At 41.6% G+C, this 14,887-nt stretch overlaps 1 pseudogene; it reads right to left on the bottom strand.

The window, feature by feature from the left end:
* Positions 1 to 696: 696 nt before the first annotated feature.
* On the bottom strand, positions 697 to 1,590 carry LOC150068094 (olfactory receptor 7E178-like; annotated as a pseudogene).
* Positions 1,591 to 14,887: the final 13,297 nt, after the last annotated feature.

The raw sequence follows: 14,887 nt of genomic DNA, 5'->3' as shown, positions 1-14,887 counted from the left end.
GAAACTAGAGGCTCACCTCTGAGATCTGAGCATCTGGCCAGACCTGGTCTTTAACAAGCACTAGATCCTAGCCAGTGCTGTGGTTCAAGCCAGTAATCCTAGCTTCTGAAGGGGCTGAGACCTGTGGATCAAGGTCCAAACCCAATCTGGGCACAAGAGGACTTGAGACTCTCATTTCCAATTTATCTCTAGAAAATGGCAAGTGGGGCTTTGGTCAATGGTGGGCAGTGGCCTTGATGTGAAGAGCTCAGGGACAGCGCCCAAGCTGAGTTCACTAGCCTTAACCCCCAAAAGAAAAAAAGCCCTGGAGCCTATATATAAAATAACTAAAAACAAAAGAACTGGCCTTACATCATTAGGCAAGAAATGAGAAAACCCTGAGTGCAAACACCAGTGCTACCAAAACCAAAATGATCTGTTTTTCTCCACTTTTATTGAGGTAAAATATCCATGGTAGAAAATTCATATCCAACCATTGTAAAATTCAGTTTCTGGGGTGATCATCTCTAGACATGCATGATCTTTACAAACTAAAAACAAATAAATCCTTCCTCATGAATATCCTTGACACAGTGCTCCTGTGTGATGACACACTAATGAAACCAGACAAATACTAAGAATGTGTACAGACAGGTAGGATTTACAGGAATGAGGGTTATTTTTTTCCTCAGCAAAACCATATTACAGATGGATTTTCTATCTCCTGATGTCAGCTCGTGGTTTCAACCACCTGCTCAGGGCTCTTTTGAGGTCCCTGTTCCTCAGGCTGTAGATGAAGGGGTTCAGGAAAGGAGTGACCACTGTGTACATCACTGAGGACACAGCACTGCCCCTGGGAGAATGTGACACAGCTGATCCAACATAAACACCCAATGCTGTCCCAAAGAATAAACACACCACTGACAGGTGAGAGCCACAGGTGGAGAAGGCTTTGTACTTCCCTCCTGATGATGGGATTCTCAGCACTGAGGAAATAATTTTATAGTAAGAGAAAAGGATTCCAAAGATTGTAGGAAATCCACATATGGTAGCAACAACATATTTGAAAATAGCATTTGTGCGTGTGTCTTTACAGGAAAGATCCAGGATTTGAGAAGGGTCACAGAAGAAATTTGGGATTTCCAATTTCTTGAAATCGGTCATCTGCAATGCCATCCACATGTGCAGGTGTCCATCCAAGAAGCTGATGAAAAATGACAGAAGAACCAAGGAGACACAGAGACGAGGGTTCATGATGAGAGGGTAATTCAGGGGGTGACAGATGGCCACAAAGCGGTCATAGGCCATCACAGTAAGAATCATAACATCCATACAGCCAAAAATGATGTAGAAGCACATCTATGTGAGGCACCCTGCACAGGAAATGGCTCTGCTGTGAGTCTGCAGGTTCACCAGCATCTTGGGTACAGTGGTGGAGTTGAAGCAGATGTCATCCAAGCAGAGGATGGAGAGGAAGAAGTACATGGGGGTGTGGAGGTGGGGGTCAGAGGTGAAGGGCAGGATGATGAGCAGATTTCCCATCATAGTGATCAGGTACATGGACAGGAAGAGTCCAAAGAGCATGGGTTGTAATTTTCGATCCTCTGAGATTCTCAGTAGAAGGAAATCTGTAACCTGGGTTAGATTTCGTGCCTCTATATCACTTGGGCAACTGCTCATAAACAGTGAATATTTTTTATCCCAATGAAAAAACCCAATCCCATCTGATTCTTATTCATCTCTGACATCAAGCAGGCACAAATCTACTTCTGGTTCCTCTGCACTTGCCTTTCCTGGTATTATGGCATTTGTGGGGAAATGGGTAGGTCTGGAAATGTGATATTGAGTGAAATAAGTCAGGCTCATAGAAACAAAGAACGCTGAACATTCTCTTAAACATGGAAATTAGATCTCGATTATCAAGGTGTATGAATACATACAGGGTCTTATGTATCAATTCACAAACCAATTGAGTAAAGTATGGTAGGAAAGGATTCTGATGGAATAACTCCTTTCATCAACTCATCTGTTGTTTAACGAAATGAATAAGAGGAAAGTAAACAGCCTGCTCTTTAAAAAATATACATTGTTTCAGAGGCAGATGGCTCATAATTCTCATCCCAACTATTCTAGGGGCTGAGGCCTTAGATTCACAAGTGGAAGCCATTCTTGGGCAGGGATGTCTCAGAAATGCTTGTCTTCAATTAACTAGTAAAAAGCAGAACTTGGAGCTGTAGCTTTGAGCAAAAATCTCAGCGACAGCACCCAGGCCCTGAGTTCAAGCCACCGAACCTACATATGTACTTGCACATAAACACACACACACACACACACACACACACACACACACACACACACACCACAGAAGGTTAAGCATATGAAATGAGAAAGAATGGCCTAAGAACCAGATCTCCGAGAGGGACACAAGGCATATCTGCCAGTAGTTTCATTGATGTAACATCCTCTTGTCGTTTTCATCATCATCACAATCTTCCTCCTCCTCCTCCTCCTCCTCCTCCTCCTCCTCCTCCTCTCCATACTATTTCTACTCCTCCTCCTACTACTCCTCCTCTTTTCACTCAGCCTCTATGAAAACTTAGGAAACTGGTTTGAACCATTTATATCCTGCTGCATTTGGTGAGCCACAAATAAGAATGAAAAGCACAGTAGGTAAATAATTCTCAATTACATATACTGGCACCCATAACCTTCAAACCCTACCTGCAAGTTCACTAAGCACATACACTTTCCAGTCACCTTGTGTGCAGGGATTTACATGGGCATTCTCACCCCCTGTGATGCCCAAACCATCCTACCTGTCCTCATGCTGCAGAGAAGACATTCCTGAAAGTCGTTTACTGCCCATCTTGCCCCACTCAATTGCTTAAGCTGCTCAGCTAAGACTCAGGTGGACATATCTGAGGTCACCAGATCTGGTGCTCAGCACAAGTGCAGCCTCAGTCCTCACGAGAGAGACGAAGACATAGAAGGAGCAGAGATGGTGGTGATGAGGAGACAGATATAGGACCAGTGTCCTGGAGACAGGAGAGGGACAATTCATCCTTGGCTTCTATATGGCCTTGGAGGATTAATACCCACAGGTCACAATTAACCAACCTGTGTGTATTAACAGGCCAAGTTTTGGACATTTGACACACAGGGCTGACAGAATCATAAGAAAAAAATGCATTCCTGGTTGAAAATTGCTTTGTCTAGCAAGAAGATTTATAGATTTAAACTTTGATCATTTATAGTTATTTGATGAAGGGCAGAACCATTCTGTTTTCATTTTCATTGGCATTAAAATATGCTTTACCAAAGCCTTACATATTATGGACAAACTAGAGTAACGTTTATAATATTTGTGTTGTTCTACAATTGATCCACACAAAACATCACCAAGAATATCATTGCTCTACCCTGAGAGTTTTATTTTATGAATACTTTATTTATATGATCATTATTTATACAAACATATCCTTAACTTCCCAGGACGAAATACCTGCAAACACCCAGCTGAGTCCCCATGCAATATTTCTTTGATGTTCCCATATGATGTAGCACAGTCAGTGTAGCAGAGTCAGTGTAGCAGAGTCATTGTAGCACAAGTATGGGGAATGAGTTGGACTTGCACCCCTTGGAATGATCCAGAGGATCAGAAACATAAATCAATAAGTGCCCAGAGGCCCTATGGATGTGAGAAGTATTCTTAGTGGCACAGACTCCCCATTATGATGAGGAACCGGGCAGCCATATGGGAGGAGAGCGACCTGGAAAAAAAAGGAAAAAAACAATATGAAGGATGTGAGGATTCCGCTGTTGGTAGATTATCAGACATGGATGGAATCATCCCAGAGCACCCTCAGTGGGCCAATGGAGCCAGGAAATGTGGTATATATACATAGTCATCCATTAGTGAGGACAACATTGTATCATTTGGAAAGATCTGGAAAAAAATTATGTTAAAGAGAGTAAGTTAGGCTCAGAGAGATACAGGATCTATATTTTCCCTTGTATGTGCAAGGTTCATTTAACTCACAAACTCCTTAGTAAATCAATTGGGCTGTATGATCTTGTATACAAATGTATTCACTGATACATGGTAGAGTCCAGAAGATCTCAAATGGTGTAATTCCATAGAAAGGCAAAATCAATGTTCAGAGAAATAAACACCAGGAAGTGGGGACTGGACAGGACTGGAGTGGCATCAAGGGGTAGATGAAGAGGAGAAGATTGGGAGAATGAAAACAAGCATCCAATGTATATCCTACAAAATTATGAACAGTGAGTTAAGGTGTGAGTAGGGGACGGTGGCAATATTGGAGGGATGACATTGATCGAAATATATTCATAAACCACAGAGACTGCTTGCTATTCCTTATAGGTGCTATGTAACTGAGTCTTATGATAGGACAGTATGTTTACAAGACAGAAACATTGATGGGTTTTGCCTTTTGCCTATAATAAAGCTTTAATTTGAGTGAAAACAACAAAAGAAATGAAAACTTACGAGTATTACACTACCACATCAAATACCTGTCTCAAAGTTTCTGAAGGCTATGATCAATTGTCCCATACAAAAATAAGAACAAGAAAACTTCAAATCCAAGATGAAATGTACTCTGCATGAGTTGCCAAACTAACTATTCTATGAAATAATGATCAGTTCAGCAGAGAGCCTACTAACCCCAGCTTCTCTTTGGTGTGTCCTAGAGCCCTGGATAGTGGGTTCATGGTTGTGTGTGACATTCCCAGCTCCCCCTACTTCATTCTGCAGAACATCCAACTGGACCCAGGAAACCAAGCCAGATAGGTTGTGTAAACTAGCTCAGAAGGAGCACCCTCCCACCTACTCAGCCTGCTTTCTACCACACCAGAAGCAACCAAGCCCCAGGACAGCACATCATGGGGCAAGGGAGTCTTGGTGCATGTCTTTGACACAGGGAGCCAAGAGCAGGAGAAATTGGTGCCTTGGGGGTTATGGGGAAGGCATAGCTGGAAGGCAAGGAGAGGTGCATGTTGGGAGACTCCTAGCTGGGACACCAGGGGGTGGATGCCATGAGAGAGGGAGGAGCTTACAGGTGGAGCTGTCAGAAGGGGAGGAACAGCCAGGAGAGATTCTATAAGGATCTGAAAACCAAGGTTCCAGTCAAACTGGGCAAAAAGTACAGGGGCCTGTTATCTCCACAGAACTTAGCTCCCCTCAGGAGCCCTACTGATAGAATACTTGCCTAGAATGCACAAACACCGTTTTGATTCCTTGCAACCACATACATAGAAAAGCTAGAAATGGTCCTGTGACTTAAGTGGTAAAGCAAATAAGCATAAGCCAAGAAAGACAGAAACAAATAGAAGAGAGAGAGAGAGAGAGAGAGAGAGAGAGAGAGAGAGAGAGAGAGAGAGAAGCAGAAATCAGAAGAGCATATAATAAAACAGAAATCTTTGCCTGAATACATGCTGTGTCTGAAAACTATTGTGGATATTCTCTTTGTCTCCTCTTCAACAGTTTGTAGGTTTTCTGTTTTGAACTTAATATTTTACTAACTTTTTATTTTAATCATCGTGGGACTTGAAGTCAGAGTCTGGGTGCTGTCCCTGGGATTTATTGCTCTCTCCCACTTTGAGATTCGAGGCAACTTCAGGTTTTCTGGGAGTTCATTGAAAACAAGAGTCCCCCGATCCTTCCTGATGAGCTGGCTTTGAACCATAATCCTCAGATCTCAGCCTCCTGAGTAGCTAGGATGACAGGCATAAGCCACCAGCACACAGCTTTATTCAACTATACAGTTTCCTGATGAATTATCCGTTCTGAGCACATTTTATTTTGTTTATTCCAGTTTCAATAAATAATGAAAACTCCAACTTATTAAAAATAGAAAACAATAATAGAACAGGCATCAATTCTTTTTAATATCTTTTTATTGTAATTACGAGAAGGGTTACATCATATTTGCCAGACAGAAGGGGCACTACTTAACAAAGAACAGGCATCAATTCTGAAGATATTGAACCTGGTGTATAAAATATTTCTGTAGATTCCCCATGAAATATTTTATAGGCCAGAACTCTGTTCATGAAGAAAACATGAACCAATTCAGCAGTGAAATTCACTAGGGAAAAATGTTGAAAATGAACTATACAATTTGAGGGGTCTAGGTTCCAGGAGGGAAAAGACTGGGAGAAAATGAGGGAGGAGATGATACTGCTCAAGAAGAAATGCACTCAATTCCTGAGTTACATAACCTTCACCCCTCTGTACATCACCTTTACAATAAAAAAGAAAAGAACTATGGCAATGAATTTGTGTGTGCGTGCATGTGTGTGTGTATGTGTGTGTGTGTGCATGTGTGTGTGCGTGCATGCGCACAAGTGTGTGTGTGTGTGTGTGTGTGTGTGTGTGTGTGTGTGTGTGTGTGTGAAAGTTCTGGACTTGAAGTTAGGCTCTGAGCTTTGTTTGCTCAAGATTGGTGTTCTGCTACTTGAGCCCCAGCTCCTCTTATGCTTTTTGTGTCTTTAGTTGGAGGACAGAGTCTCACAGAATGTCCTACCTGGCTGGCTTCAAACTCTGATCTCCATATCATAGTCTCCTGAGTAGCTAGTAGTATAGGTGTGAGCCACCAACAACCAGCTTTTTAGTCTCTATTTTCAAAGAGTAAATTGCATTGCAATGTTGCCATGGACATGGTAATTCCTATGCATGTTTCTTTCTAGTGTTGTGTATCTTTAATGTAGAAGCAAATAGAAGGGCTTCAAGAGCTGAGCAACCAAAAGAAAATTCTAGAGGTTCAGGAAATATCCCATGGAGAATGATTTCAGAAGCTTTGGCCTCAGGTGGTAAATACAGCTTACAAATACTCAAACTCAGTAGGCACATAGCCTTTGTTGTCTGTTAAATTTTTTTCTCAAGAGCTTTGTTTCAACAGTTGTCTAACCAGCAGAGAAGCTGGCCTACTCAAAACCGTCACACAGTTCCATCTCCTGAGATTCTAAGATGACCCTGAACTACAGTCCTTCATGGTTAGGCTCTTCCTGTCCATGTACCTGATCATTGTGCTCAGAAAATCTGCTCATCATCCTGGCTGACATCTCCGATCCCCACCTCCACACCCCAATGTATTACTTCCTCTCCATCCTCTCCTTGCATGACATCTGCTTCACCTCCACTACCAAGTTGCTGGCGGACCTCCAGAGTCACAGCAGAACCATCTCCTATGTGGGCTGCCTCACACAAAAGTCTCTGTTCATCCTTTTTATGTGTGGTGGTAATATGCTTCTGACTGCCATGGCTTTTGTCAGGGTTGTGGCCATTTGTCACACTCCACATTACCAAGTCACCTGGAACCCTCATCTCTGTGGCTCCTTAATTTGATGTATTTTTCCCTCAGTCTTATTGACTCCTGTCTGTACTATCCCTTACTGTTTGCTCAAAGGCAACTGCACTCCTGGCTTTTCAGTGGCTCATTGGACATAAGAGTCTCATTGACTTTGCCATCCAGGCTGACGTCAAATCTCAATTCTCAGAAGTATTAGCTAAGATTACAGGTGTAAGCTACAGCATCTGGCTGTATTGTTTGATTAACTTTTTGCCTTTCACATTGTGTGTGTGTCTGTGTGTGTAGACAGACATTTTATTGGTGACTAGTAGAGAAAAATATGCTGGACTTTGAAGACCCATTTATTCATGTTCTCTTTTTTGCCAGTTGTGGGGCTTGAACCCAGGGCCTGAGCACTATCTTTGGACTTTTGCCAAGGTTAGAGCTTGACCCCTTGAGCCACAGCAGCAATTTGAGGTTTTATTCTGTGTGGGTGCTACCGAGGAATCAAACTCGGGTCTTCATGCATCTTAGGCAGCACTCTTATCACTAGGCCAAACTCCCGGCCCTGGACATCCGTTTTTCTATTACTCATCTTCCATCTCTAATACTGGAAAATCCACAGAGCCTGAGATAGCACAGACTGATTTGTGTAATTATGTGCACTTTGCCTTGATCCACTGAGGAGGAAAAAAATAGTTACTAATTAGGCTGTCTTTTTAGCCTGTGATTTTTTTTGCATTTTTTATTGTAATTAGTAAAAGGCTTATATGGTATTTGCCAGATACAAGGTGCATTAATTCACATACATTGATGCCCTTTCACATGTCTTGGTACCCATTTCCCTTCCCCATTACAACCCCCACCCGTCTTGGATTTCCCCCCTTCCTATCAAATTTCAAATAACCAAATACAAATAAATTCGATATATCAGATAACAAAGTGAGATACTGTAACAATATGAGATAACCAACGGACAGCAAAGGAGATGAGAGACAACATAGTACATTAAGGACAACAATCATTCGTTATATGACTTTTGTTTCAATATCCTGGAGGTCCTTTCAATTAGCTTCATACTATATGGCCTTATGTATCAAGATTTTGCTCTATGGCAGATCTCTGCTAGTAGAGCCAAAGGTTTCTACTGATTATGAGGAATGAGGGAAACCAGTGAGCCTAAGTTCCTTTCAGTCTGGCTTACTTCACTTAATATGATTTTTTCTAAGTCTTTCCATTTACTAACAAATGGGGCGATGCCATTCTTTCTGACAGCAGCATAGAATTCCATTGTGTACAGATACCACAACTTGTAGATCCACTCATTAACTGAGGGACATCTAGGTTGGTTCCATATCTTTGCTATGGTGAATAGTGCTGTAATGAACATTGTTGTGCTAGTGGATTTAGTATGCCCTTGTTTCTGGATGGTTTGGTAAATGCCTAGTAGTGGAATTGCTGGGTTGTAGGGGAGTTCTATGTTTAGACTTTTGAGGCACTGTCACACTGCTTTCCAGGTGGTTAAACGAGTTTGCACTCCCACCAACAGTGTAGTAATGATTCCTCCTGGCCACATCCCCTCCAGCATCTGTTATTATTCGTTTTCCTGATCCTGGCCATTCTAACTGGGGTGAGGTGGAATCTTAGAGTTGTTTTGATTTGCATTTCTTTTATGACCAGAGATGTTGAGCATTTCTTCATGTGTCTATAGGCCGTTTTTGTTTCTTGTTCAGAGAAGACTCTAAGTCTTTGGCACATTTTTTAAAGGGATGGTTGTTATTTCGTAGATTAGTTTTGGAGTGATTCAATTTTTTGAGTTGTTGATATATTTTAGATATGAGGCCTTTGTCTGTTGTTTGGCTGGTGAAGATCTTCTCCCACTCTGTAGGCTTCCTAATTAATTTACTAGCTATGTCCTTTGTCATACAAAAGCTCTGCAGTTTAATGCAGTCCCACTTATCCAGCGTTTTTCTGATTTGTTGTGATTCTTGGTCCTTATTAAGAAAGTTTCAACCTGTGCCAATGAGGCCTAGTGTATCTCCTATTCCTTCCTGTAAAGTTTTCAGTGTGTCAGCTTTTACCGCCAGGTCTTTGATCCATTTGGAGTTAATTCTAGTACAAGGTGACAAAGAATGATCCAACTTATGTTTTCTGCAGGTGCTTAACCAGTTCTGCCAGCACAACTTGTTGAAGAGGCTGTCTTTCTAACCATTCTATTTTTTTGGCTCCCTTGTCCAAGTTTAGTTGGCCATAGGTATGTGGTTTAGTATCTGGGTCCTCAGTTCTAGTGCATTGGTCTTCAGGCCTGTTCTTGTGACAGTACCAAGCTGTTTTGATTATTATAGCTTTGTAATAGCGTCTAAAGTTTGGAAATGAAACTCCTCCAGCGCTGTTCTTTCTGCTAAGAAGTGTTTTTGCTATACGGGGTCTTTTAGTATTCCATATGAAATTTTGGATTGCCTCTTCGATTTCTTTAAAGAATGCCATTGGGATATTGATGGGTTCTGTGTTGAATTTGTAGATAGCTCTTGGCAAGATTGTCATTTTCACAATGTTGATTCTTCCAATCCGGGAGCATGGGAGGTTTTTCCATTTCCTTAGTTCTGCTTTAATTTCCTTTTTTAGGGTTTTAAAGTTTTCATCAAAAAGTCCTTTACATTCTTAGTTAAGCTAATTCCTAGGTACTTTATTTTCTTTAAGGCTATTGTGAAAGCGGTTTCTTTCCTGATTATTGCCTCGTTCCTCTCACTGTTGGCATAAAGGAAGGCAGTTGATTTTTGAGGGTTGATTTTATAGCCTGCTACCCTCCCAAAATTTTGAATCACCTCAAGGAGCTTGGGAGTAGAGTCCATGGAATTCTTTAATTACAGAATCATGTGATCTGCAAAGAGGGATACTTTTATTTCGTCTTTCCCTACTTGGATCCCCATTATGCTAGCTTCTTGCCTTATGGCATTGGCTAGGAATTCTAGTCCTATGTTAAAGAGGAGTGGAGAGAGTGGGCATCCTTGTCTCATTCCTGATTTTAGAGGGAATGGCTTTAGATTTTCACCATTAAGTGTAATACTAGCAGTAGGTTTCTCATACACAGCCTTAATTACATTGAGGAATGTTCCATGGATTCCTAGTTTCTCAAGAGCTTTTAACATAAAGGGGTGTTGGATCTTGTCAAATGCCTTTTCCACGTCTATTGAGACAATCATGTGATTTTTGTCCTTGCTCCTGTTGATGTGTTGAATTATAGTAATTGATTTGCATATGTTGAACCAGCTTTGCCTCCCTGTGATAAATCCAGTTTGACCATAGTGTATAATTTTTTGATGAGTTGTTGTAGACGGTTGGCCAGTATTTTGTTGAGAAGTTTTGCATCGATGTTCATCAAAGATATAGCTCTATAGTTCTCTTTCTTTGAGGAATCTCTGTGTGGGTTGGTAAGGAACCTTCATTTTCAATTTCGTTAAAGAGCTTGAGGAGTATTGGTGTGAGCTCTGCTTTCAAGAACTTATAGAATTCAGCTGTGAATCCATCTGGCCCGGAGCTTTTCTTAGGTGGAAGTTCTCTAATTGCCATTTCTATTTCAGAGGTTGAAATAGTCCTGTTGAGTTGGCTTAGTACTTCTTGGTTCAGTGTGGGTATGTTAATATTGGCTAGGAATTCATCCATTTATCTAGATTCTCAAATTTGTTGGCATAAAGGTTTGAGAAGTATTCCCTCATGATATTCTGGATCTTGGTAATTTCTGTCGTGATATTACCATTTTCATCTGCCATTTTGTTTATTTCGATATGCTCTCTTCTTTTTTTGGTAAGATTTGCTAAGGGCTTGTCAATTTTGTTAATTCTTTCAAAGAAACAACTCCTTGTTTTGTTGATTCTTTCTATAGTTTTTTTGGATTCCAAATCATTTAATTCTGCTTTGATTTTAATAATTTGCTTTCTTCTACTGAATTTGGGGATGGTTTGTTGCTCTTTTTCCAGGAGATTAAGGTGAGACATTAACTTGTTGGTTTGCAATTTTTCCAACTTGTTGTTGTAGGCACTCAGCGCTATAAATTTTCCTCTGAGTACTGCCTTTGCTGTGTCCCAAAGGAGTTGGTAATTTGTGTGCTCCTTACTGTTAAATTTCATAAACTGTTGGATTTCTTTTCTGATCTCTTCGATGACCCATTGGTGATTCAACAATGTGTTGTTCAGTCTCCATGAGTTACAGGGTTTTCGTTGGTGGAGATGTGTGTTCAGTTCCAATTTAATGCCTTTGTGGTCTGAGAGTGTGCATGGAATAATTTCAGTGTTTCTGAATCTGTCCAGGTTTGTTTAATGGCCTAAGATGTGATCTATTTTGGAAAATGTTCCATGTGCTGCTGAGAAAAACGTATATTGTGTTGTTGCTGGGTGGAATATTCTGCAGATGTATGTTAGATCTAGTTGGTCTATACAGTTGTTCAGTTCTAAGGTTTCTCTGTTGAGTTTTTGCCTTGTTAATCTGTCCATAGGTGAGAGTGGTGTGTTAAAGTCACCGACAATCACTGTATTTCGATCTATGTATGGTTTCAGTATAAGTAAAATTTGCTTGATGAAGTTTGGAGCTCCGGGATTGGGTGTGTAAATATTTAGGATTGTTATGTCTTCCTGGAGAAAAGATCCCTTTAGTAGTATGTAGTAACCTTCTTTGTCTTTTCTTACTAATTTTGGTTTGAAGTGTATTTTATCTGATATGAGGATGGCAACTCCAGCCTGTTTATGGGGGCCGTTACCTTGATAGAGTTTATTCCAACCACTCACTTTCAAAAGATGATTGTTTTGGGGGTAAGATGTGTCTCTTGAAGACAGCAGAACGATGGCTCTTGCTTTTTGATCCAACTAGACAGCCTATGCCGTTTAATTGGAGAGTTAAGTCTATTGATATTGAGAGTTAGGACTGAGGGATATTTATTAGTTCCTACCATCTTTAAAAGCTTTTATTAGGTCCCGTGTCTTGACAGTTCTTGTGGTCCTTAGATGGTATGCTGTTGAGGTGCCATTTCTTTCCCTATATTGCATTTATTTTGGTTTTCTATGTATAGAACATCTTTGAGAATTCTCTGTAATGTTGGTTTTGTTGCGACATGCGTTGCAGCTTTTCCCTGGAATGGAATGTTTTTATTGTTCCCTCAGTTATGAATGAGAGCTTAGCTGGGTACAGTATTCTTGGTTGGTAGTTATTTGACTTAAGGGCATGACATATATGCTTCCAGTCACTTCTTGCTTGCATGGTCTCTGCTGAGTAAACTGGGGTTATTCTCATTGGTTTTCCTTTATAGGTTACTGAACCCTTTTCCCTGGCTGCCTTTAGGATCCTTTTTTTGGTTTCTATTGATCCAGTTCGGATTACGATATGGCGGTGGTATGTTCTTTTCTGGTCAGGTCTCTTTGGGGTTCTTAAAGCTCTTGTATCTGGATGGGCCTGCCCTTCTGGATATTTGGGAAATTCTCTGAGATGATTCCATGAAGTATATTTCCAATACCTTTGACCTCTTTCTCCACGCCCTCCTCAATATCAATTAGCCTTAAATTAGGCTTTCTAATTATATCTTCGACCTTCTGAAGCGCTCTCTCATTTTTTTGTATTTGGATTGATTCATTTTCTGTTCTTTCTCTATAATAACTAAATTATCTTCAGCACCAGAAATTCTCTCCTCTGCATTGTCTAACCTGCTATGAAAGCTATCTACTTTATTTTTCATCTCCCTTGCTTTTAATTGCTCATTTATGATGCCTTGCATCTCTTCTTTTAGATCATGTATGGATTTCTTTAGCTCCTTGATTTCCATTTGAGTGGTTTGCTCAGTAGCTGTACTTTCTTTGGACATTTGCTGGTTTTGGTCACCTTTTTATTTGTGGATTCTATGATTTCATCCATCTTTCTTTGAAAAACCTTTATTATGGCCTCCTTTATGGCTTCTTCTTTTTCACTTATCGCTTTGTTTATGGTTTCCTCTTGTTCAGCTATGGCTTCCTCCCTTATCTCTTTCTTTATATTTTCACATTTTTCATTCATGATGTTTATCTATTGCATTTGTATAGCACTTGGAAGACTCTCCTGTAGGTTTGCCAGTGACTATTACATTGTCTGTTTACATTGGGTGGGGTATGTTGTTTCTTGATTTGACAATTTTCTTGAGTTTCTTGTTCTGCCCATTTGAAAATGGGAGTAAGATTAATACTAAACACGATTATAGTTTTTCAGATATAACCAACCTAGACCTCTGTAGCTGGCAGACACTAGAAGTTCACAAGTTTTGTTGGTGTTAGCACTCTTTCTTTTTGTGCAGTTACCGACCAGTCTAATACATCAACTGATAAGCGATTTATACCCAAAACAATAAGCCTCTCAATCCAAGCTCTATTGTCTTTAAGTCACTCTGAGCCTAGAGAATAATTAAACACCTAGATATGCAGTATTGCTCAACAGCCATCAAGTGTAGATCTATGCAGTATAAGGGTAGAAAGACGAACAGAGGTCCAGAGATAGAAAAATAGAATGAGAGAGGTCAGGGGAGGTACAAGAGGATTAACGTAGGAGTGTAAGAATATTGTAGTAATGAAGAATAGGTATAGCGTAAGGATAACTGACCTATGTTGGTAAGTAGGTAGCGTATTTGATTACAAATTTTGGAGAGTATTAGAATAAAACTTATGTGTTGCTGCATGACTAGTTCTTAGCCCAACCAGTGGCCTCACAGTGGACCATGGGATGGATCTGCGAGCTTCCGTCTGAGCGTGGTTGGTGGACGTTTTCCTGTGCTGCTTCCAGGGGTGGCCCCAAGCCAAGGGTCTGCGGATTGAGAGTTTCAGGGGCTCTCAGCAGAACCAGCAGGAGACACCTCTGTTCCCAGGGGCGGGGCCCACCTGGTGACGTGGGCTCCAAGGGTGGAGCCGCGACTTTTTGGTTCTCAGAAGGGGAGCTTGGCTGCTGGTCGGCCCTTCAGATCCCTGCTGTTTTTCCAGTGCTTTTTCAGAGTCTGTGACTGTGGGGGGCCCCTCAGTGCTGTGATGCTCAGGATTCCCAGCTGGAGGATGCCCCGCTCAAGAATTGAGGGGGGCAGATGCTGGTTCCTATTTTCCCGCACCCACTAACTGCTGTTGTAAGGCAGGGTCCCAGTGCCCTCCAATCTCCAGATCTAATGGCCTGGGAGAGGAGCCTGGTGGGCGGGTGGGAGCTGGGACAGCTCCACCTCCCCTGGTGGGGTGCTGAGTCTTAGGGTCTGCCCGCTTGTCAGTCTCCAGTCACAGGGCTGGGGGTTGAGCCCATTGGGCAGGTGGGAGTTTATGACAGCCATGCCTCCCTTGTTGGGGTGCTGGGTCTTAGGTAGCCCGCCTGTCAATCTCCAGTCATTGGCCTGAGGGAGGGGGCTGTTGAGGGAAGGGACAGGTTTCTAAATTCCTTGCCCCCCTGCTCCCGACAGTCTTTCTCAGGCGGGGTAGAGGGGTCTGAGTCAAGTTCTATTGCTTGGCACCCACTCTGCTTTCCCGATGTGTTTGGGGACGAGCTGTATTACTGACGACTCTGCGTCTGTCTGCGGGTGTTCCACGGTTGTGGGGAGTCTTTCACTCCCC

The sequence above is a fragment of the Megascapheus bottae genome, chromosome 1, assembly GCF_031878675.1.
Source record: "Megascapheus bottae isolate mThoBot1 chromosome 1, mThoBot2.hap1, whole genome shotgun sequence".
NCBI lineage: Eukaryota > Metazoa > Chordata > Mammalia > Rodentia > Geomyidae > Megascapheus > Megascapheus bottae.
Note: the sequence above shows the minus strand (reverse complement) of the source record. Positions and strands in the feature narration are given on the sequence as shown.